This window comes from Octopus sinensis, linkage group LG6, assembly GCF_006345805.1.
Source record: "Octopus sinensis linkage group LG6, ASM634580v1, whole genome shotgun sequence".
Classification (NCBI taxonomy): Eukaryota; Metazoa; Mollusca; class Cephalopoda; order Octopoda; family Octopodidae; genus Octopus; species Octopus sinensis.
The window spans coordinates 19,211,772-19,237,639 of NC_043002.1; the positions used below are offsets into that span (position 1 = coordinate 19,211,772).

At 37.0% G+C, this 25,868-nt stretch overlaps 1 long non-coding RNA gene across 1 annotated transcript; it reads right to left on the reverse strand.

The window, feature by feature from the left end:
- Positions 1-6,148: 6,148 nt before the first annotated feature.
- Positions 6,149-23,956, reverse strand: LOC118763829. Its single transcript, XR_004999582.1, has 3 exons — positions 23,774-23,956; positions 22,966-22,970; positions 6,149-6,162 (listed from the first exon to the last, which is right to left on the reverse strand). It is a non-coding gene; the product is annotated as an uncharacterized LOC118763829 (long non-coding RNA).
- Between the last annotated feature and the right edge of the window lie 1,912 nt (positions 23,957-25,868).

Here is a 25,868-nt window from a genome sequence, read left to right on the forward strand (position 1 = left end):
TAGGCAAAAGCCGATACAGCTTGGCACCAGTGACGTAGCAACTCATTTCTACAGCTGAGTGAACTGGAGCAACATGAAATAAAGTTAATTGCTCAAGAACGCAACACACAGCCCGGTCGGGAATCGAACTCACAACCTCATGACTGTGAGCACGATGCTCTAACCACTGAGCCATGCGCCTTCACTAGTATTCAAAAGTATTTACAAACAAAACTTGATATGACACTGCTCTGTAATAGGCCAATGTTAATGTGTGTGAGGGTGTAAGTGTGTGTAAAAGTACCACAAGAGATACAAAGAGACCAAAAGAAAAAGATGCAAAATTAAATCAACATCCTGAAATATACCTGCATTTATTCCTGGAACTTCAGTTACAATTGGAAGGACTAGAAGAGGAAGCAAAACTTTCAGACTAATATACATCTGTAAGTAAAACAGAATTAGCATGCGTAAAATATGTTGACAGTTTCAAAATTTTAATGATTAATAATTAGATTTTGTTTTTAGTTTGCAAGATTCTTGATGTGTAAACGTGAGTTGGAGCAAATTTTGTCGTGGGTCATTTTACCAGCTATAAACACACGCACGTGTTTAATTTCACTTTATTTTGCATCAATTAGTTAGTTATTTAACAACTAACTCATCGAGTGTTCCATTAATCATTTTGTTAATCAGTTATTCAGTTGTGTTTACCAAAGTCCTTTTGTCGCCATTTGAGGCCTCTTCAAATAAATGCCTTCTCCACATTTTGTTAGCTTCAGTTCCGATCTGTTCATGTCATTCGCGGTTTCTTCATGTCACTAAAGAGGTCGCGAATGACGTCAAGACTTGGGTAAACACAACTGACTGACTGATTAATTGAATGATTAATCAAACGATCGATTAGTTAGTTGGTTAAATAGCTAACCAATTAACGAAAAATTAAGAAGTGAAACCAAACCAGTGCGTGTGCTTATTATTGGCACTATGTTGCCCCCGAGATACAAGAAATGATTCATAATTTCTGCGAGAATTTTAACTATTAAGTAAATAATATATCATTTTACCAGTCAAACTTAACTGTATTAAGTTTTCTATACTTAGATATATACCGCCAAGATCAGTTAACTTGAATTGATTCAGTTTACTTAAACATCATTCTTCTCAAATCAAGAGTTAAATGTATTTTCAGAAATGTCCATACAGACTTCAGTAACGAAGATGTAAGATGTGCATGAATATTTTTAAAGATTTTCGATTGCATTTCTCCTTATCTGATTCTGTTTGTCAAGATTATATTTTGGAACGTGTACTGGAAGATTCGGAATATATTATAGTATATGCGAAAGTAATATTAAATTCAACGGATGCAAAGATCGGAAAATGCTTTCACTCTCCGGCCGAAAAACTATACTTTAGTACGTGTTTAATGTTTTTAAGAAAAGAAAGAAAAAATCTGTTGTGTCAAAACTACTGAAAAGGTTGCAAGACACAACGAAAATTTTAGAAAATAAAAATAAGAAATAAGTGGAAATTTTACCGGTGAATGTGTTAAATAATAAGGCACTAAAAGAGAATGACTCTCCCCAGACACAACAGAATATGCTTCAACACACGAACTCATATAAAGAATCTTGCAAACCAAATCCAAAATCGAAAGAAAAATTCATTAAACTTTCATCCCTTAAAATACTAAGATTTCGTTCCAAGTCAAAATGAAAATAATATAATTAGAGAACGTTGTTTTGTAACACCTGAACAAGGCGAGAAAGTACAAAATAGACTACAAAAGGAAAAGAAAACGAAACAAAGTTGCAGTTTTACTTTGTATTTCTTTATTTCGAGGTGAAGACCTCGTCTTCAGGATATTTAGAAAAAGTAGTAGTTGGTAAAAGCTGTTGCTCAGATGTGTGTGGGAGAAGGGGATAAGGGAGAAAGGAGGGTGACATGTGCAGACTGGTATTGCTAAAGCAACCATACTGCTTCGTGTAGTTCCTTCCTTTTGTTAATGTTACTAATATAATTAGTATTGTAACAGTTATATAGGAGTATATTAACTTTAAACCTACCCCGCATAATAGGGAATATTGCATACGTTAACATAGATTTTTATTTAGACCGTGATTCTGTAAATCATAGAAATTGTCAAGAGCTTTGTTCTTAACTCATTTCTCTATTGCCCACAAGGAGCTAAACATAGAGGAGACAAACAAGGACAGACAAAGGGATTAAGTCGATTACATCGACCCCAGTGCGTAACTGGTACTTTATTTATCGACCCCGAAAGGATGAGAGGCGAAGTCCTCGGCGGAATTGGAACTCAGAACATAAAGATAGACGAAATACTGCTAAGCATTTCGCCCGGCGTGCTAACGTTTCTTATTTCTTTATTGCCCACAATGGGATAAACATAGAGGGGACACATAAGGACAGACAAAGGGATTAAGTCGATTACATCGAACCCCCAGTGGAAAAACTGGTACTTAATTTATCGACCCCGGAAGGATGAACGGCAAAGTCGACCTCGGCGGAATTTGAACTCAGAACATAAAGACAGACGAAATACCTATTTCTTTACTACCCACAAGGGACTAAACAGAGAGGGGATAAACAAGGACAGACAAACGGATTAAGTCGATTATATCGACCCCAGTGCGTAACTGGTACTTATTTAATCGACCCCGAAGGGATGAAAGGCAAAGTCGATCTCGGCGGAATTTGAACTCAGAACGTAGCGGCAGACGAAATACGGCTACGCATTTCGCATTTCATATATATGTATATACGTACTAAAATTATTCTTTTATAGTTACACATGTACATGCACGCACAAACTCTCGCCCTGTCTGTTATAGTTGTAGTTCCATTATAACATCCCACATATATTCTTATTTTTTACTTTTATTCTCTTATATATTATATATATATATAATATATATATATATATATATAATATATATATATATATATATATATACACACGAGGGACAGACAGGCAGGGCGTGAGTTTGTGCATGCATGTACATGTGTAACTATAAAAGAATAATTTTAGTACGTATATACATATATGCATGCATGCATACATACATACATACATACATACATACATACATACATATACATACATACATACATACATACATACATACATACACACTGAGTGAGTACTGCGTCAATGCCTCTCCCGAAATATATAACATCACCAGTGAAACCATCCTGGCGGTTACTATGAAACTGTTAAACGGAAAAATCACCTGGGAGACACCTGATGGTAGGCTATTGGTACAAAATACTCGCGCTCTACAAAAACATTTTCACGACCCTGCCCCAAAATGGATGCTGAGCTAAGTATACCAGATTTGTTGACGTATGACGGACAAATAAACCTTTGTAACCAAAACCTACAGGCCCATAACATGCTTGAATGTTATGTACAAACTGTACACAGGTTGTTTGAATGTTTCTCTAAGAACATTTCCAAAGAAATAGTGTGAAAATGGACGAACAAGCGGGGGAAAAGAAAGGGAGCTGGAGCTGTACGGAACAGTTCTTCATCTGAGAAAGCCAAGAAACATCGCCGTCACCTCTTAACAATATAGGAAAATTACAAGAAGGCGTTCAGCTTTGTTCCTTTGCGTAGAATTACTATACTTTTCCAAAATACCAGCTGCTGTGGCGAGTGTCATTGAAACAAACCATAACATAGTCCACACAGTTATCACTGACAACTACTAAAGCAACACCTATTGTTACAAATAGAATTAAGCTATCAGCAGGCATATTCTAGGGTGACACTTTATCTGTAGTGTTGTTTGTACTGGCAATGAACTCCTTGTCTGTCCTATTAACAAAATGCCAAGGATACATGCAGGGATATGCAGAAAAGCATAAAAGTAATGTCACCTACACATTTTTTGTTGATAACCTAGTTATATTCTAGTAACATGAACAACGTCGAGAGACAATTAGAACGTGTCACAGTTTGCGCAAAGCAAACACTCATACATGATAGTCAACTGAAAAAAGATTGTCGACCAGAAAAAACATTTACATTGATAGTTCGTCTATCTCCACCCGAAATCGATGAGAATGTTGCATACGTGGGCACTGTGAGTAAAGCTAAAATAACAAAATAGTACTTCTGTAGACTCCGGGAAATATGAAACTCAGAACTGTTTGCATTTAACAAGGCCATATCTCACAATGTTATTGCAGTGCCAGAGATAGTACCAATATCTGAAATATTGGCATGGGAACTTGATAAGATCCTCAGTCTGGATATAAAAACTAGAAAGATACTGACCACCAACGGTAACTTTCACATTAACAGTGACACGGATAGGATCTATGTGAGAGTGGAGATGGCAGTAGAGGCATAAGGTCGGTCCAAATAGCCTCTGAATGCTGCAGTGTATCACTCAGACAACATCTGCTGAATAGTATCGAAAGAAATTAGTGCATTACATGCGTACTCAAATGAGAGCAACATCTTTAGGGAAGAGGAAAAACTACTGAGCAGGTATTCTGAGCGTACAACTGTCCCATCCGTTCCAATGCAGGCTTGGCTGGCCTACCTTAACAGAAGCTTGGAAGAGAAGCACACATCATACCTCCAAAGGGTACATATCCCATAAACTAGAAAATAATAGCAGCATTTACAGGAAGAATAGCCTCTTCTGGGCTTGTGGTTAATTCATTACCTCCCACCTAGAATAATACCTTCGCTATCCAGAAACATGTGATTGCTACAAAATACGGGTAAGCAACAGAAACAATGATACCACCAAACCGCCACGTTGTAATAGAAAATTTCAGCAGCTGCCCCAAAATGTACCCAAGATATTACCTGCCCCTGAAGCATGATGTAAAGACTATTTACAATACTACCCACATGAAGGTTGTCTTGAAAAGATTGCCATGAAAGGATTACCCTGACGTATACATGAATAGTGTATCAGAACCAGAGTGTATTCTCACCATTATAAAAAAGGAATACTACCATAATTATCTGATAGATAGCGATTAATAATTAAATGTATTTGGCATTGTAATTATATACATTTAGCATCAAAATTCTATTTCACTGTTAAATAGAACACTACACATATTTCACTTACCTTCTGATCTTGAAGATGACTTCTACGTTCAGAAATATATACATCTATATACATACACACACATACAAGCATAAACACATGCATAAATATGTGTGCATGTATATATATATATATATATGTATATATATATATATTATATATATATATATATATATATATATTTATATATATATATATATGTTTATATATATATATATATATATATTTATATATATATATATATGTATGTATGTATGTATGTATGTATGTATGTATGTATATATATATATATATATATATATTTATATATATATATTTATATATATATATATATGTTTATATATATATATATATATGTTTATATATATATATATATGTATGTATGTATGTATGTATGTATGTATGTATGTATATATATATATATATATATATATATATATATATGTATATATATATACACTCATTTATACATATATATATAATGTTTACATGTGTGTGTGTATGTATATATGTGTGTGTGTGAGTGTGTGCATGGTGTGTGTGTATGTGTAGTACGCCAGCTGTAAAGAAAATTTCCTAATAAATATGTCAGTGCTCTAGGTTTTCTTTTCATATTCACAATTACGTTTTAATGTTTACTTCCGATTTATTATGTGAGCCATGATACTGTAGGATAACACGACAAAATGTTTGGAACTTATTTTCCTCTCCTTCTCTCTTTGGGATGTTGAATTATTACCATCAATAATTGACTTTGCCTTTCATCCTTTCGGGGTCGATAAATTAAGTACTAGTTACGCACTGGGGTCGATGTAATCGACTTAATACCTATGTCTGTCCTTGTTTGTCTCCTCTGTCTTTAGCCCCTTGTGGGTAATAAATAAAGAAAAATCAATAATTATCGCCCGAATTATAAAGAATGATTTTTTTAAACCATAAGAATAATGAAACAGACTTATTCACTCACGGCTGAACAAAGTCTTGTGAGTGGATTTGGTACACAGAAACAGCAAGAATCCTGCCATCTACATATATATATATATAATGTTTGTGTGAGTCTTTGCGTCTGTGTTATCTCCCATCACTGCTTGACAAGTGGTGTTGGTATATTTACATCCCAGTAACCTAGCGGTTCGGCAAAAATGACTGATAGAATATGTACAAGGCTTTAAAAAGTCTAAACCCTTCAAGGCCATGTCCTAGCATGGTCTCAGTCAAATGACAGAAACAAATTAAGGATTAAAAAATGATCAGTTTAAAATTTAAAATATTTTTGCCATTTTAAGATAATTAGCGTTATAAAAGACGGTATTAAGTGTATTGGGCCACTTAGCGTAATTGTACAGAGCACTTAACTGGGGTCTGAGAGGTACTTGGTTTGATTCTATGTGCTAAAGGAATGTAGATCTTCTAAGCGGTCTTCACAGCTATACTGCGTTCCAGATTTACTTCAGAGGAAAGGGCTTAGCGGTTCGGCAAAATGACCGATGAAATAAGTCTGTTGACGATTAGTTCGACTAAAATTCTTCGAGGCGGTACCCCAGCATAGCCGCTATCTAATGTCTGAAGCAAGTAAAAAATATATACGACAGGCTTTGTGTAGGTGAGCCAAATTCATTCACAAGGTGATCTATAAGTCCCAAAACACAGGCACTAATATATTTGTCAATAAATTGTGCGTATATTAATCTTTACACTATACAATAGTATAGATACATTTCAACCGACTTTACTAATCGGTTTCACACGCGAATTAGGTAATTAGGTGATAATCCAAGACGGCAGTAGTCAGAGTGGCTAGTATGGAAAATATGACAACCGCTCGCTACTACAGGAAGTCAGCAAGTGTCACAACCGGTTTGCGGATGCTGTGATACCACAGGTGGTTCTGGTTTACACACACACACACCACACACACACACACACACACACACACACACATAGGAGGGGGCGCTTTAAGAGTATTGCGAAAGTCCTAGTTGGAGACCCAAATTTCCAAGTTCTTTTACAGGGTTTAGAACAACTAAGGATCCGCTACAATAATTGTGTGAAACTGAGAGGAGAAATAAAATCTTAACTGATCCTACTGTATTTTTTTTTACCCAAAGCCAAGAACTTTTCAACACCGCCGCGCATGTGTGTATATGTATATGTATATATATATATATATATTATATATATATATATATATGAATTGTTACTTCCAGAGACTTGCTTAGATTTTTATAATAAATTGACCTATTCTAATAACTATATAGATCTAGAAAAGCAGAAGTAACTGATCTTTGATATGACTTATTTTAAGCTGCCTAAAATTTGGTCGTTAAATGACGGAGCCCAATTTCACAATGAAATTAAATATAGGTTTATTAAACATAAGGATATGGCACCGTAAATATGTCAACTAATACACCTAATATTGCTGACAGCAATTAAGTTCAGATTTTCAGAACGAAAGTAGATTAGCGTTATTTGTTGTATTTTCAGAAATTCAAATTTATGATTCTTTAGGTCAATTTGATTTAGTTCCCTAATCTAAAGCACTCTAAACTACCCATTTAACTTAAAATTACTCAATATCTGCAAAAATTACAAGACCAACCACAGTTTGTTTACATAATTCTGTAAAAATTGCTGTGTTAAATGTTCGCAATAAACAGCAGACACACGTAACACATTGCACTCGTAAAATTGGTCTTAAGATGTATTTCTGCATTATTCATAAGATAAGCATCAGTTTTTAGTCAAGAATGACATGTTCATTGTTTGACTTACTGTTAGCATTTGTTAATCATTCTTTACAGATATATGGATGATCACGTTTATGTGAACGCATATATACATGTTTACGCATACACATGTATACATATACGCGCATGCACACGCACACATACACATAGTATTAGCACCAACTCCGGCATCACCCGCTGAGGCCCCTTACTCATGTAGGGACCACCAAAATTTCGCAACCATACCTTTTACTCCAAAATCATTGAAGTGCAATGTAACAAACTTAGCAAATTAAACTTGGGCATTTAGTAGTTGAAATGAATAAACCTTATGTAAATGATAGCAAAAAACGTGGCCTTTATACATCCCCAAAAGGACTAATACTAAAGAACTTGAGCTCGTTAATATTAGGGATATATTTGAATGCCAAATTGGAAAGTGTTCTGTGTTTGCAAACACACTGTCAAGTGCATATTGTTGCATCAATTACTTACGTATTTCGTTATATAAGCATACGAAGGAGTACCCAAAAGTAACCGGAAACGTTCTCTGTGGAACGAACTCGTTGTAGTTCAGGCTTCTGCCGCTAGAAGCCATTTGATGCGATTATCAGACATCAGTAAGTCGACCGGTTTCGTCGTGTGTAGTCCTAGTGCCGCGTGGTTCGTCTTTGCTTTGCTGTGCTTCTTTCCGGTTCATCGATTTTAGCGATGGCTGAAACGAAGGAACAACATGCTTCCATGAAATTCCGTTTCCTACTGGGGAAAACAGCAGCCAAAACAGTTGTCATGCTTCTAACAGCTTACAAGACTCCTACACTTTTAATTTCACGATGACAGTCAGTTCAACCAAAAAAGTTGTGTTATCTGCAAAGAAATCAAGACAAGTTAAGCACAGAAGACTTTGTTTACCTTCGAAAAGCTGTCACTTATGACGATGAACCAAGACATATGTTGGCCAGCCAGTCACACTGCCATATATATATTCACAGCAGGAAGGCGATGAGCTGGCAGAAACGTTAGCACGCCGGGCGAAATGCTTTGCGGTATTTCGTCTGCCGTTACGTTCTGAGTTCAAATTCCGCCGAGGTCGACTTTGCCTTTCATCCTTTCGGGGTCGATTAAATAAGTACCAGTTACGCACTGGGGTCGATGTAATCGACTTAATCCGTTTGTCTGTCCTTGTTTGTCCTCTCTGTGTTTAGCCCCTTGTGAGTAGTAAAGAAATAGAAATAGGTATTCGTCTGCCCCTACGTTCTAAGTTCAAATTCCACCTAGGTCAACTTTGCCTTTCATCCTTTTGGGGTCGATTAAATAAGTACCAGTTTTTCACTGGGGTCGATATAATCGATTTAATCCGTTTGTCTGTCCTTGTTTGTCCTCTCTGTGTTAAACCCCTTGCAGGCAGTAAAGAAATAGGTATTTCGTTTGCCGTTACGTTCTGAGTTCAAATTCCGCCGAGGTCGACTTTGCCTTTCATCCTTCGGGATCGATAAATTAAGTACCAGTTGCGTACTGGGGTCGATCTAATCGACTGGTCCCCCACCCTCAAAATTTCGGGCCTTGTGCCTTGAGTAGAAAAGAATATTCACAGGAGGACAGTGAGATATATATGAACGAACTCAAGATGCAATGACTTATGTCAGAAAATTTGGCCGGTTTGATCCCTTCATTACGTTCATTACATGTAATGTGAAATGGGTAGGAACATTCAATGAACTCTTTCGACATTATTTGCTAAGACGCAATTTCTTGTTGCAACAAAGAAATGGCGTCTGGAAATTTCCCTTGTCAAGGTGTCAAACCATTGTACTGCCTTAGAATATTTTCGATAATTTGGAGCAACGGACATGATCTCTCCATACACACACACACACACACACACATATGTAGTGAGGGCGCATGGTTAGGGTATTGCACTCTCGATCCAAACTAGTGGTGCGTTGTGTTCTTGCTCTGTGATCACTTCGACAACTGACCTGTGGTACATAGTGCACCTGATCAGACAGCATCGATTTGATGGAGAGAGTGCTCTAATGTGCGGTACGAACATTCGATCACTATAAACAAATCATTTGTACAGGTCGTTCGGCAAAAGCTGAACGCTAATACGTCGACTTCGATGGAAGAGTCCATCTGATATGTGTGTGTGTGTGTGTGTGTGTGTGTGTGTGTGTATGTGTGTGTGTGTGTGTGTGTGTATACATACGAAGGGCGTCTTTCAATTTCTGTCTACGAAATGCACTCATAAGCCTTTGGCTATAGTGAAAAACACTTGCCCAAGGTGCCACGTAGTAGAACCGAACCTGGAACTATGTGGTTAGAAAGCAAGCTTCTTACCACACACCTACGCCCGTGTCTAGAGTCTGCATTTTCTCTCTTATTGAGTTTTGTCAGTCTTTGTCAATGTCAAGTTTGTTTTAAGGGCTTATTTCTATTTGTTCTTTACTTCCAACAAGCTCAAATTGTTGCATGAATTGGCCATGTAATTCCTGCTCTTTCCAACTATTTGCTTTATCATTCTTCATATTTTTATTCTACCACGTGGTCAATTCTAATAATGGTGATGTAATTATTTTGTTGCATTTTTTTTATCTATTTCTTCTCACTTTTGTGCTATTTTGCTAGAGCAAGATTTCAACCATTATTCTTACTCCTGCTACTTCTGCTCCTCCTCCTCCTACTACTACTACTACTACTAATAATAATAATAATACAACTACTACTACTACTACTACTGCTACTACTACTACAACAACAACTACTACTACTACTACTACTACTACTACTACTACCGCTGCTGCTGCTGCTACTACTACTACTACTACTACTACATAAGCATGTTGACTCCACCTCCCTTCCTCTCATTCTTTCTTTCTTTCTTTCTCTTTTTCACTCCATCTCTCTACTTCCCACTCGCTCTTCGCTATCAATTTCTTCTACCTGATCTTTTAATATTTATTTCAGTAGCACTCGACGTTGAATCTTGGAGGAGTCGTCTATACATTTGCTAACCCATATTTTACAAAAGTTAAGACTTTCTGTCAATTATGCTTTCTTCCACTCCTTTTTTCTTTCTTTTTTTTTTTTTTTTTTGCCAACCACAACCAAAAAACTTTTTTTTTTCTATCTGTTACGTGGTTACTTCTATCGATGATGACGATGGTGTTGTTACTTTGCACATTCCTTACATCAATAGCTCTTGAAATAAGCCTATACACCCATAATCTATTTTTTCTATCTTCGATCGCATTGTTTACGTAGCCGTATTCGTAAACGAAACGTCGAAATTTTCAGCTCTGGCTCTGAACTCTATAGAAAACCTGTAGAGATAAACTTTAAAGAATTGTGATGTTGATGTGTTTTTGTCTATTTCTTCTCTTTTTTATGCTATTTTGCTAGAGCAACAGGCTTCCTCACCTCTTCTAAACAACAACAGCTATTACCGAGTCGAAACAACAAGTATTTGTATTACTTCTGTTATCGTTATTATTATTGAGTGAGAGAGCAGCACACACCATCAAAGTGATGCTGAGATACAAATATACGAAGACCAGTAAACCCATCATGACTACCTGTTTGATAAGGGTAGACTAGGCACATGCCTCACAACCATATTTGCACGAAATGGTGATATCGTATCAAGGTAAATAGCGCATGATCTTGCAGGTGGGACCCAGTTAGAATTTTCTTCAGGCCGAGTAACCCATCCTGCTCAAAAGGTCCCCGAATAAGGGTTATTTAAGGATGGTGAACGAAACACCTATGTTTCCAGAGGTGAAATATTCAAACCCCCAAAGAATTCCTTTCAATACATGGCTATGATGCTCCCCCAGTACTTCTGCCCATGATCAGAGATGCATATATCGTCTGGCTTTAAGTGACATGCTCAACTAGTTAAGGTCAATCAACTGACAATTAAATCTGTGGTACTGAGCAGGACATTCGCTGTAGCCCATCTTTTACACCAAGACAAAACATAAACATGTTAACACTACCAATCAGTTAATATCAGAAGCCACGAGAGCCATTGCCTGGCACTGCACCAGGGCATTTATCGTTATTATTATTATTTAAGACGTCACACAGTATCCAATATTGTGATGTTGGTTGAAGATATTGTCTACCAGGGTCTGTCTGTCAAGTCACAACAAGGACCTCAGGCAGACAGTACTTTACGCAATATTCGTGCAGTTCCAAGTAAAACCGATTTATGCAATACACCTAGAATGTAGGGTGTTTCTAAAGGTTCCAGATGTTTCTTTAGGTTGGTTGGTATTGAACTCAATGCTCCGATACAACAGGGACAACCTTTATGTTTGACTCTCGTAGTTGCCACATCTTGGCGATCTCAATTCTCAGGTCACCATATTTATCAATCTTTTCTCTTTCTTTCATGATGATTTTTTGATCTGGCCCTGCCAGTCGATTATTAGGCGCTCTTGTTTCTCCTTCCTCAAGGTTACTATATCTGGACTTCGGTGCCTCAGAGGATTTTTGCCTTCCCCTTTTTGTCCATTACATTTTCCGGTGTATGGTGATACCAAGCACGTGTTACCTCGAATCCATACTTCTTGTATAGTAGCCAATAAAGGTTATTATTATTATTATTATTATTATCATTATTGCCTTTGCACAGCTTCCAAAGCTGTTCACTACCGGTGAACTAAAGTAAACCTTTTATTTTTCGAGCACCTTCCGGAGTATTCGAGCGGTTCCAAGCAGTGCTGTTTTCTGCAAGTGCTCCACCCTTATTATTATTATTATTATTATTATTATTATTATTATTATTATCATTATCATTATTATTATTATTATTCAGTGAGTGAGAGAGCAGTGCATGCCATCAAAGTGGCATTGGGATAAAATATACGAAACCCAGTATACTCGTCATGACTGCCCATCCGATAAGGGTATACTAGGCACATGCATCGCAGCCATATGTGCAGGTGGGGCCCAGTTAGAATTTTCTTCAGGTCGAGTAGCAATCCCACTCGAATGGTCCTTCAATAAGGTTTGTTTAACGATGTTGAATGAAACACCTATGTTTCCAGAGGCGAAATATTGAAACCCCCAAATTTCTTCTCAACACATGGCTATGATGTTCCCCCACTACTTATGCTCGTGATCAGAGATGCACATATCGTCAGCCAGCAAGGAACATGCTCAACTGGTTACGGTCAAACAACTGACAAGCAAATCTGTGGTATTGAGTAGAATATTTGCCGTAAACTATCTTTTATACCAAGACAAAACAATGTACATGATAACACTTCCAATCAATTAAGATAGAAGCCATGAGAGCTACTACATCAGGGCATTATTATTATTATAATTATCATCATCATAAAATCAAAACTGCCGACAAGTGGTACAATCACCACCCTGAGTCTGTAACTGAGGAAGAAAATCTAACCAGTATATACAAACTGAACTATCAAAGCTAATAAATCGGATATTGTTGTGAAAGACCAAAACAATAAAGTTTATTTATTGATCGACATGACTATTCCCTGTGATCATAATATCTCAGAAAAGAATTTGACAAGCTTAGAAAATATAAAGATTTGCTCATTGAACTGAAAAAATGTGGCATCTCAAGGAAATGAAAATTATTGGTGTCAGTTGACTGCATCCAGAGATTATGTTAATGCCTTGTAGGCACATGGTATTTCGTTATGCAGCTATAATATGCTACAAAGTATATTAAACGTTTTTTATAACTCAATATCATGTACTACTGTGTTAGCAGCGCACTTTAAACATGTGATAAGGTCCTCTCTACAGATTTCCTATAGAAATTGTAACCAGCACTGATTTTGTTACGTTTCGTATCCGAGACATCAGATGTGAACAAACAATGAGATCGAAGTTTAAAAAACGGGTAATGCCATATTTCGGGAGATTTGTCATTAATATTTACGGACCAGCTTCTAGGATTGTGCGTAATATGTAAATTGATATATCCAGTTACGTTATACCACTATATGTAGTGGCAATTTAAGTAATGAATTTGAGGATGATCTATGGGTTAGATGGGTGCTGATGAAGGAGCAAAAACTCCCGAAGTATGGCATATACGCTCGGTACGCGTTTTTTCATTTTCGATCTCATTATTTGTTTACATCTGATGTCTTGGATATGAAACGTCGTAACAAAATCAGAGCTGGCTATAATTTCTATAGAGACGTCCTTATCACCAGAGATTATGTAGTCGATTGTCTCTGAGTGTTCTCCGCATACTCGACAAGATGGACTGTTTTCATATTTCAGAACATTATAATGATAATTCCTAGTTGAAGTTTCAGGCTTGAGATCAAATACATTTTTTTTCAGGTACTGGTTCATCTAGCTGCATTTCTCAGTATATTACTAACTCCATTGTCCTTTACTTAGTGTAGTTTTTGTAGCTTCATGTTTCAGAACCAGCTTTAATATCCAGTCGTTCGTTTGTTGCGGGTAAGTAAAGGTGCGATGACTGCAATTTTCACTGAAAGCTCAAACTGCATTAACCCCTTTCATTTGTAACAGGATCAGTTTCGGTATCACTGGAGGGGTGTCCGATCTGATCCCGTCACATTCAATTTTAGTTAAAATAACAGACAAGTCAGGCGATCTACGAACACAGCAAAATGTTGTTTATTTCTCGTCGTAATGTAGAACTGGTGTGCGTGTTCTCTGGAGGGAAACCGACAGCCGAATCTGTAGTACTGATTCTTGTTTGTTAGTCGAAATGATTCGTCGTGGTTCGCTGCTTGGTTGGTATGAAGTCCTCAGAGACTGCCAGTACACGTCCGTTCACGAGTGCTGCTAGGGCCAGAAAGACTGAATGAGCGATCCGCGTTTTCGGGGTCAGTTTCCCGCACATGCGCATGGGAAAGACTTCCGGTGGCCAACCGGAAGTAATCCCATTCTGCGCATGTGCGCTGAACCTTACACAGCAGCATCACTACACATTTCTCGGGAGGTATAATTGATCTACGTCTGCTTTTGGATCAGGCACACGATACATTTTCATCACCTTTTGGATTTTGACATGAACTTTGTTATCTCCCTATGGACCAGTCAATAACATTGAAGCTGTATCTGATTATAGGCATGACTGAAGTTTTTCTGGCCTTTTTCTGGCATTCAGCTTAGTTTTCAGAATAGCTCTTATCTTTTCTCTTATTAGCGAGAGCTTAATTCCTTTACAAACACCTCAGGTCCCAATTCTTATATTTTGTTATCTTATCTAGGGTGATGTTGCATGGGTTTGATAGTTTTCCTTTGGTGCATTTGTCAGGCCCAGGTTCTATTTTGGAGTCATCTCTAAATTGATTGACTGGGAGAAGGAGCACTCGCAGTTCTTGATCATTTTTCGCCAAAAGTAGAGATAATGGTACATGATTTTTTTCAAACACTTTAATCTATAATTTGTTTCGTTCAGGAGTTTACTTAGAGGAATCAGTGCTAAACAGAATAACAAAGAAGATAATGAGTCTTCTTGGAAGATTTCACAAGATTTCACATAGGCGCAGGAGTGGCTGTGTGGTAAGTAGCTTGCTTACCAGCCACATGGTACCGGGTTCAGTCCCACTGCATGGCACCTTGGGCAACTGTCTTCTACAATAGCCTCGGGCCGACCATAGCCTTGTGAGTGAATTTGGTGGACGGAAACTGAAAGAAGCCTGTTGTATATATGTATATATATATATATATATATATATATATATATATATATATATTATATATATATATATATATGTGTGTGTGTGTGTGTGTGTGTGTGTGTGTGTGTGTGTTTATGTGTCTGTATTTGTCCCCCCAACATCGCTTGACAACCGATGCTGGTGTGTTTACGTCCCCGTAACTTAGCAGTTCGGCAAAAGAACCGATGGAATAAGTACTAGGCTTACAAAGAATAAGTCCTGGGGTCGATTTGCTCGACTAAAGGCGGTGCTCCAGCATGACCACAGTCAAATGACTGAAACAAGCAAAAAAAATTAATATTGACTACTCCAGAGTTTATAGTGGTAATGTCTGTATTAAAAATTAATTTCATTTTCCAGAGTTTCATGACATGAGATAAAAGTTTTTTAATTATTTGTGAAAATTCTGAAAGTTTCAAGTTATTCTTCTATTCTGCTGAGTAAAAAGGTCTTTTTTTCCAGTTCCTTAATGACAGATGTAAAATCTTGTATATTGTTGTAAGGCACGTTATGGATGTGTAATTCTTAGGGATTTTCTTTCGTCACTTTTTGGGATAAGAAATGTAATACCATCGAGGTTCTTTCGTAATTAAGTTTTAAGACTAAGCTAACGTTTTGTGCGAATTTTTAAAGGCATTAAACCAATTTAGAGGGATCTCATCTTTATCAGATGATATCTATTTACTGGGCTTTTTCAATGTAAATCTGACATCTACACTGTTTTTCTCATACGTCATCTATAAGTTCAGTGTCTTGATTTTTCTGTTAATATATGGAACATCGCTATATCCTCCTTCTCATCTATCCAGACTAATCTACCCTGACTTTACTCTTAAACTCAAGTATTTATTGCTCTATTTTTATTGTGCTCTTTCAAATATATTGAATTTCTTCGGATTATTTTTGCGCATGGTGTTATCCATTGTTTGAAGAGATGTGTGCATGCAGCTATGGCCAGCACTACTTGTTTTATCTTTTTCATTGATTCAGAGAATTAGTGTTCAGACATTAATTCATATTTTTTAGTATTGGGGTCGACGTAATCGACAATCCACTCCACCAAATTTTAGGCCTTCTTTCTGATGAGCATGTTTACTTATATTGGAAAAATTCAATCACGATAAAATAATACCACTCGAGTACTGAGATCAATGTAATCGACTAAACCACCCCTCCTTTCAAAAACTGATGGCCCTGTGCCGAAATTTGAAACCATACTTATCAGTCCTCTCCCTCCATTTGCTCTCTCCATGTATAGGAGATCAGTGTCTGCACGTGGATGATGGGCTCCATGCATCATCAAGAACTTTCCTGTCTTCCTGTCACCATGGGGGAAGCACTTCGTCGGTTACGACGACGAGGGTTCCGGTTGATCCGAATCAACGGAACAGCCTGCTCGTGAAATTAACGTGTAAGTGGCTGAGCACTCCACAGACATGTGTACCCTTAACGTAGTTTTCGGGGATATTCAGCGTGACACAGAGAGTGACAAGGCCGGCCCTTTGAAATACAGGTACAACAGAAACAGGAAGTAAGAGTGAGAGAAAGTTGTGGTGAAAGAGTACGGCTGGGATCCCCACCATCCCCTGCCGGAGCCTCGTGGAGCTTTAGGTGTTTTCGCTCAATAAACTCTCACAACGCCCGGTCTGGGAATCGAAACCGCGATCCTACGACTGCGAGTCCTCTGCCCTAACCACTGGGCTATTGCGCCTCCACAACCTGTCACCATACCGAACTACTGAAATTAAACACGAGTTCATTGCCGAAATTATGTTTCAGCATTCAGCTTTGAAACCAATATTTCCTCACTTGCCGCAGGTTTCCTTTTTTTGTCTTTTCTTTCACATCGCTGGGTTTAATTCCATCTGTCTCAAGTATTATTATTATTATTATTATTGTTGTTGTCGTTGTTGTTGTTGTTTAGTACACCGGCATGAAAAAAATCGACCTTCTTTCTTTCTTTTTTTTTTTTGAAAATTTTTTCAGCGGATTCCTATGTTTTCGATGACGGAGATTCTGTATATGCCAAAAACCATGTTTTCAAAATTTTCAATTCCGCTTCCTACCCCTGAATTGATTCATATACCCCTCACCACCCCATCCTGCTATCTAAAAGGGAAAAATGAACGGCTTGCAAATATGAAAGGCTACTAAACGTGAGAGAGCTCTCCTAATGTGAACATAAGTGAGGGTCCAACCATTCTTCTTGGCGGCAGTTAAGAATATGAAGACTGTGAAAGCTCCTTGTCCATCAAGAATTATTGCTAAAGTGCATAAAAGATTTGAGATATTAGGATACGGCCTAATTTTGAGGGTGGAGTGGGAGTCCGTTTCAATTCCTCGTAACTTTCAAGAAAATGGATATTTTTTTAATGAAATTCTCTACAAATATGGACTTGTTCAGAAACACCCGCGAGTGGGGAACGGTTCTCAGAAATAACTCCTAATTGTTTTCCTCAAAATTCCTATGTCCTCGGAATCTACATAGTCCGAGGTTTATTTGTAGAGAATTTCATTAAAAAATATCCATTTTCTTGAAAGTTATGACCATCCAAAAATCGGAGTGGGGGCGGAAATTTGTAGTTATGCCCAGTAATATACCAAAATTTCATGAAACATGTTTAATAATCGATGGGATCTTTTTATGTGGGTCAACGATTCACTTAATTTTATTTTTTTATCCAAATAACAACATCCATACTCAGACTATAGAAGGGCGATGGATATTCATCAAGAAGAAGAAAGGTGACATTGTGGAGTTACGCCTTTACTTGTTTCAGTATTTGACTGCGGCCATGCTGGAGCACCGCATTTGAAGGGCTTTAGTCGAACGAAACGACTCTTTATTTTTGAGACTAGTACTTATTCTTTTTTTTCTTTTTGCCGAACCGCAACATTAGTCAATTAAAGGGCTGGGTTCGAAATTCAACCAGAACACATGATGAAGGCTGGAGAGTACATCAGCCAAAACGTTGTGATAACAACAAACACGTTGTGGATACCTATCTCTCCAGTGTAAACAATGTACAGCAACAGCGGTTATAAGCGGTGACGGGGTGTCAAACACAAAGACACACACATAGCTACAGACATACATATATATTGGCCGACTTCGGAGTTAGGAAGCACCAAGTTGAAATTTCTCCGTTTTGAATAAGGCTTGTTTAAGGATGGTAAACGAAACACCCGTGTTTCCAGAGGTGATTTATCCAAACCCCACAGAATTCCTCTCAACACATGGATATGATGCTCCCCTACTACTTCTGCTTATGTACATATCATCAGCCACTAAGGGACATGCTCAACTGGTTACGGTCAAACAATTGACAAACAAATCTGTAGTATTGAACAGAATATTTGCTGTAGCTCATCTTTTATACTAGGACACAACAATGTGTATGATAACACTTCCAGACAGTCGAGATCAGAAGCCTATTATTATCATTATTATTATCACTATTATTATTATAAAGCTATACCATACTAATTTAATTGGCAAAGAAATTGTTTTGAAGTTTGGTGATAACAGGCCTTCTTGAATCTCAATAATATTTCTTAGGATTCTTGCACTTTTCTGAGGATCGACAATATCTACCTCAATATCAATATCTTCCAGCCTCTTAGATAGCAGTTTGGGTGTTGTCCATGGTGTGCTAAATGTCACTTTTGCATTCCACGATCACGTCATCCCTCTGGCTGGCTTCTGATATTTCTCAGTTTTTCTGAATTTTCCTTGTATGCATTCTAGGATCATATGGTGTTGCAAAATCAATGATTTTATACAACTGTCGTGATAACTTCAATGTTTGCATCCCTTCTTGGTCATCGTATTCATCCGAAATTAATGTCATCAATGCAATGCTCTTCAAATCTCTGCATCACTTAGCTTCATCTCTTATATGTATCTCTGGCCAGAACACAGATACTCTAAACATTCTTAAATTCTTTCTCACCGCTAAACCTGTTGCTGACCAAACCATCACCTCAGACCACTGCTTTACTACGATTATTCACCACACAACGACATACAATGCAACGCCCATTCCTCCAAGACCGTAGGACACTTCAAGTCATTTGAATGACTGAATCTATTCCTAATCCAAGCGAGATATCACTGGCAGCACATGTGTTTTGTGTTTCCATATGACCTGTCAGAGACAGCTTAGCACAAAATCCCCACCCAACACAATCAACACACATTGCTCCACCAGAGCTCAGTCAAGGAATACAGCCTGCAACACTTGAAAAATACATCTACTCTTAAAATCAGACGGTTTACACCTAGCACCAAGGTGAAGAGCTAGCAGAAACGTTAGCACGCCGAGCGAAATGCCTAGCGGTATGTCGTCTTTCTTTACGTTTTGAGTTCAAATTCTGCCGAGGTCGACTTTGCTTTTCATCCTTTCGAAGTCGATAAATCAAGTACCAGTTGCGTACTAGGGTAGATCTAATCGACTGGCCCCTTCCCCCAAAATTTCGGGGCTTATGCCTAGAGTAGAAAATGTTTATACCTAGCGCCGTAATACCTGCAAAGCTACCGTTCAAAACACGAAAGATATCTCCGTACATAACACAACCTGCAAACATCGTCGCGTACCAAACTGTAACCGATACCTGTGATCCATTGCCAAAAGGATCACATGCAGCATTGCTCAATCATCTTACCCTTCACTTCACAGCCATGATGTTTCTGTAAGTAATAATACTGCGAAGGAAGCCCCCACAATTGTACTCATTTGATAAATACCCTAGAAATATATCTTTCCAGTCCACCACGGTCATTACCATGTACACATACGCGCCAAGTGAAAAGGACCACTGGTTACTTCAAACCACCACCACGTCTACCCCTGATATTTTTCCTTCTGTTACTCTCATATAAAACACTCGCCAAATTAATGTTTTCTCTCTACAAAATGGGACACTCTACAATGTCCCTAATTTTAACCCTACCATTTCTCGATCTCATTTAATTACTTTAAGCGAACCCTGTATTGCATGAAGAATGATCTTGAAAACATTTTCCTATAAGGACATGAAGTACTTCAAACGCCAACAAAAATTAATCCTCTGCAAAACTCAAGTGAGATACAGAATAAAGACCTGTTCTTGCAGCTCATGCGGTGCTACTGCTACATGTACCTACACCCTAGACTACATTAATGAAGCTGGCCACTCAACTGCTGAACATGAAATCTCTTGCTAACATATCCAACCTCCGGCCCACAGACATATATCTCTTCCCTTTGAATTTTTACTATCGCTATTAGAATGGCTCTTATTCCTTGGAGTCGGAAGGCGCATCGTGCCACCTTCCCTCAAGCATTACTGACTCACCCGACTATACTTGCCTCGTCCTCCATATTTTGTCTTCAAAGGCTCTGCATTTTCCACTATGCACAGTTCTTACTCCCAGAACGCCAACCATTTGGAATTTCCCACTGCGCCATACTTTTCCTGCAGTAATCAACATTCAACTATAAAATAAAAACATCTCGATCTTACTCGTCTCGTGAGATCCTCTTCCAGATCAAACCAATGAAATACAAGATCAGAAAAGAAACGTAATTCGAAGCATTTTGTAATATTTCCCAATTATATGTCAAGACACATGATAAATCAAGAACAAATGTTAAAATGCAATTGCGAATTTCAATAAAACGATTAACGGTTCCAGCTGGTGCCTGCGATCTTCACCATTACAGTGGTATCTGAAAATTACTTATTTCATTTTTTAGATCTGAACTTAGAAGTCATCTTCAAGATCATAAGGTAAGTAAAACTGTAGTATGCTATATCACATTATTTAAATTTACATTACTATATAGTAATTTAAGATAATTATAGACCTAAAAAGACTCGTTTTGACATTATTTCTTATAATTATATTTTGATTTTTTCTTTTCTCTTTGCTAGAATTTCAAATAAAAGATAATCTTTAGATGTCATAAGCATTAGGTATGATAGCACGCTGGGCAAATGCTTAGTGGCATTTCGTCCGTCTTTACGTTCTGAGTTCAAATTCCGTCTGGGACGACTTAACCTTTAATCCTTTCGGGATCGATAAAATAAGTATCAGTTGAGACCTGGGGTCAATGTAATCGACTTACTTCCTCCCCTCCTCCGAACTTGCTGGCCATGTGCCAAAATTTGAGACCAGTACACATACACACATATATGTGTGTATATATATATATATATACATATATATATATACATACATATATATATATACATACATACATACATATATACATACATATATACATACATATATACATACATACATACATATATATATATACATACATATATACATACATATATACATACATACATATATACATACATATATACATACATATATATATATATATATATGTTAAAGTATGAAGAAAAATAAGCGAAAATACACATAGGAAATCAAAAAAAGTAAAGGCTTTTTTATGAAAAGCAACGATAGATATATGCAATTAATGAACTGAGGTAGGAATAAAAGTAATAAAAGTCATTATTATGAATTGTTAAAGAGATTCAAAAGCATACCGGTTTCGTGAACATTTCCATGTGTAGTTTCTGTTTTCTTTTTGTAACATATTTCTATTGTATTTCACTACACGTGGGATTGAAAATGCCACAAACACCAAACTCTACAGTTAAAACTCTCAACGAAGAGACTCTTAAGGAACTGAAAGAGATCAACACGAATTTGAGACTTTTAATTAGCAAGATCGATGAACTCACTCGCTTTACTCAAGAAGCAAAAGAAAAAGAAGAGAAAGAACAATCTCTGCAACAGCTCAATCAACATTTGTCCGAATTCTGCACCACTCTTCATTCTTTACCTCCAAATAATTATTTAAATGAAGATCCTCCTACAGATGATACACAAGATAGAACCCCATTCACGCTTACACTGTCTATTACAAACCGCATTATACGCATATGGAATGAAAAGCTTAAAGCCAGAAAATTTTCTTTCTGGAATATGATTAAAAACAACCACAAGGCAGAAATTTATGAACGGTGGTTAAATTCTACACCAATAATTTTGCCTCATAAATTCCAAATTAAACGCATTTCAAACGAACAGGACCAACAAAGACAATTAAGGGAGAAACTAACACTGGAAAAAATTAAGACAGAAATAGAACTCCTTAAGCTTAGAGCGCTAAGCAATGAACAGAAATTTAAAAACCTAGATGAGGAAATCTACAACAAATTAAAGGAACATTTAGATGGTCATCGCTTGGAAAGTGTTTTTAAACTTGCGAAGCTGAAGAAACCAATTCCCTACAACGCTGGGAAAGACAAGCCAATTTATTTATTAACTACGAAACACAGTTTAACATAGAAAACGCATCTGATAACTCCTTCTAGAAGAAAAATAGACCAAAAACATACACAGAAATGACCCCACACTTATCTAACACAAACCACAGACGATCTAGGGGACACAACTCCATCGACCTGACCTCTCTTACACCCCAAAATAACTTTCAAACAACAATCAGGAATTCAGTCCACAATAGAAAATCTAGACGTAATCCTCAAGGCATCCTACATACAAATCAAAGGTTCCATCGAAACCTCCAGACTAACCTAAACTTTTGGGAAGCAATACCTACCAATCTACCCCCATCATCTCAGAGTCAATGGAAGAATTTACGTCCGAGACTTAACTCTCAACATGGTTACTTCAATCATTCAACTAGACACAACCTAACTAGACAACATAACTTCTCCTTCCACCCACATTTCAATATCAAAAATAAATTTAACCCAAACCACATCAACCATAGTCAATATAACAACCCTCAGTACAACCATAATCTAGTCCGCTATACAGTCACGCCACCACAAGCATACTACCACAGACACACTTTACACCCATTTTCTCCCCAGCAAACCAAACACAATACAGATTTTCCACAACAATCCACCTACTACAACCAAAATCAGAGAAACAGAGATGTGAAATGGAACAAAATGTTCAAGAACAACCGAAAATAATCAACTTATCAAAGAAAAAGTATTACACAAACTAAAATTCTAGCAAGAGGTTTAAAGTTTACTCCAACCCCTCGCAGATCGAACCCGAATGAAATTAAGGATAACACTATGGATTTCTGCCGAAATTACGCCTCACAGAAGCACTTCACAACTACACCTGCGAAGATGACTCAGTAGTAAAAAAACAAAAGTGAATACTGTCCTACAAAAGGCAGAAATAAAGTACCTGATGCTTTTTGTGAACACAGTACCCTGCTTGTGAAACCCACCGTTTGAGCAACTTCCTCGACATCTTACTCAAACCGTTTCTAAAATATGTGAAAAGCTTCATCAGGGATGACTTAGACATGCTAAACCACCTCCCGAAGACAATAAATGAAGGAACCCTGTCAGTATCATTCGATGTGGTAAATTTGTACACCAATATCCCACAAAATTATGGTATAGAAGCGATCAGCTCCTAGCTAGAAAAATACCCAGAAGAGATCCCAGGACGCATTAACCACAGATTCATAATCGAAGCACTCAAATTCAGCCTACTGAACAACTATTTCATGTTCGATACAGTTTACTATCGACAAAAATGTAGAATTGCAATGGGAACCCGAGCTGCTTCAGTGATTGCGAACCTTGTAATGGGTTACCTAGAGCTTAAAATATATCAATCATCACTACAAAAATATAGCACTTCATTTCATTGCTATTTAAAGGAGAACTGGAAGAGGTATTTGGACGATTGCTTTATACTTTGGAAAGATAGCATGAACAAACTCCTCGATTTCAAAACAATGCTTAACAATATTAATAGCAACATACAATTCACCATGGAGCACAGCAGTAAACAACTCCCTTTTCTTGACATCCTAATTAAAATAGTCAATAACCACATCGAAACAGACATCTTCTATAAACCCACAGATTCTAAACAATACCTATTATTCAACTCATGCCTCCCCAAACACATAAAAATTAATATACCTTATAATCTAGCAAAAAGAATATGTACTATAGCTTCGGACACCTATACTCAGGAATGAAGACTCCTTGAACTCAGATCAATACTAATCAAAAGACATTACCCAATATCATTAATAAATGATGGCATTAAACGAGCTATGGAAATAGATATACGAACATTAAGGGAAATCAACCGAAATACCAAACCAGACTTAAAAATACTCCCATACATCTCCACACATAACCCTAGAAACAATGTAGCCTTCAACATTATCATCCAAAATCTTCCCATCCTCACAGGAGATAAAACAATGAACAAAATTTTAGGCTCACACAAAATTATCAAGAGCAAAATGCAACCTAAATCATTGAAAAAAATATTAACCAGCACAAGACTATATCCATTAACAACAGAACCAAAAGTGAAAAAATGTGGTCGACCTAACTGTGGTACATGCCCCCACTTTTTGAGGGTTCAGAATTCCACTTTAAACAAGCTGAAATATTTAAGAACAAATCAAATTTCGCCTGTGCCTTGGAAAATTCAATCTATGCCATTACATGCTTAGGGTGTGGTAATAACTACATTGGCCAAACAGGAATATCACTCCGTCAAAGAACCACTCTCTACAAAGAACAAATCCGCCACCCACAATACAGACAGATACAGGTTAGTGAACACATAGAAAGGTGTTCTAGGAATCTTAACCATAATTTCCTAATTTTCCCCTTCTATCAATGTTCACAGAACACCTCAGTACAAGAAAGAATGAATAAAGAGGCAACTTTCATCAATAAATATTTTCCACAACTCAATATGAACACATAACATAATACAGAACGCTACTAACCTTTCAATTAATACCACTAACCCCCATACATTCCATACACCATTCACATTACAGATTTATATCTACCCTAATTGCACCAAATCCAGAACTACTTACCTCCCTTACATATAATCGTTTCACTCAGGGACTAGCAGACCTGACACAGTTCATTAATCGGTGTGCATTCAAAGTAATGATTAGTAAATTCACGAAACCGGTATGCTTTTGAATATCTTTAACAATTCACAATAATGACTTTTATTAGTTTTATTCCTACCTCAGTTCATCTAATTGTATATATCTATCGTTACTTTTCATAAAAAGGCCTTTACTTTTTTTGATTTCCAAAGTGCATTTTCGCCTATTTTTCTTCTAACTTTCCCCTTACATTTCCACGTGTACTTTCTATTTTCTTTTTGTAATATATTTCTATTATATACATCGTATGATCGTATTAGATTTCTCTTTCATCTGGCTCATATATATATATATATATATATAGATAACAAAGTTGGTTTGTGAAAGCACGTGGTTGAATATATAGAAAATAGTAAAAAGTGAAAAAACTACAGA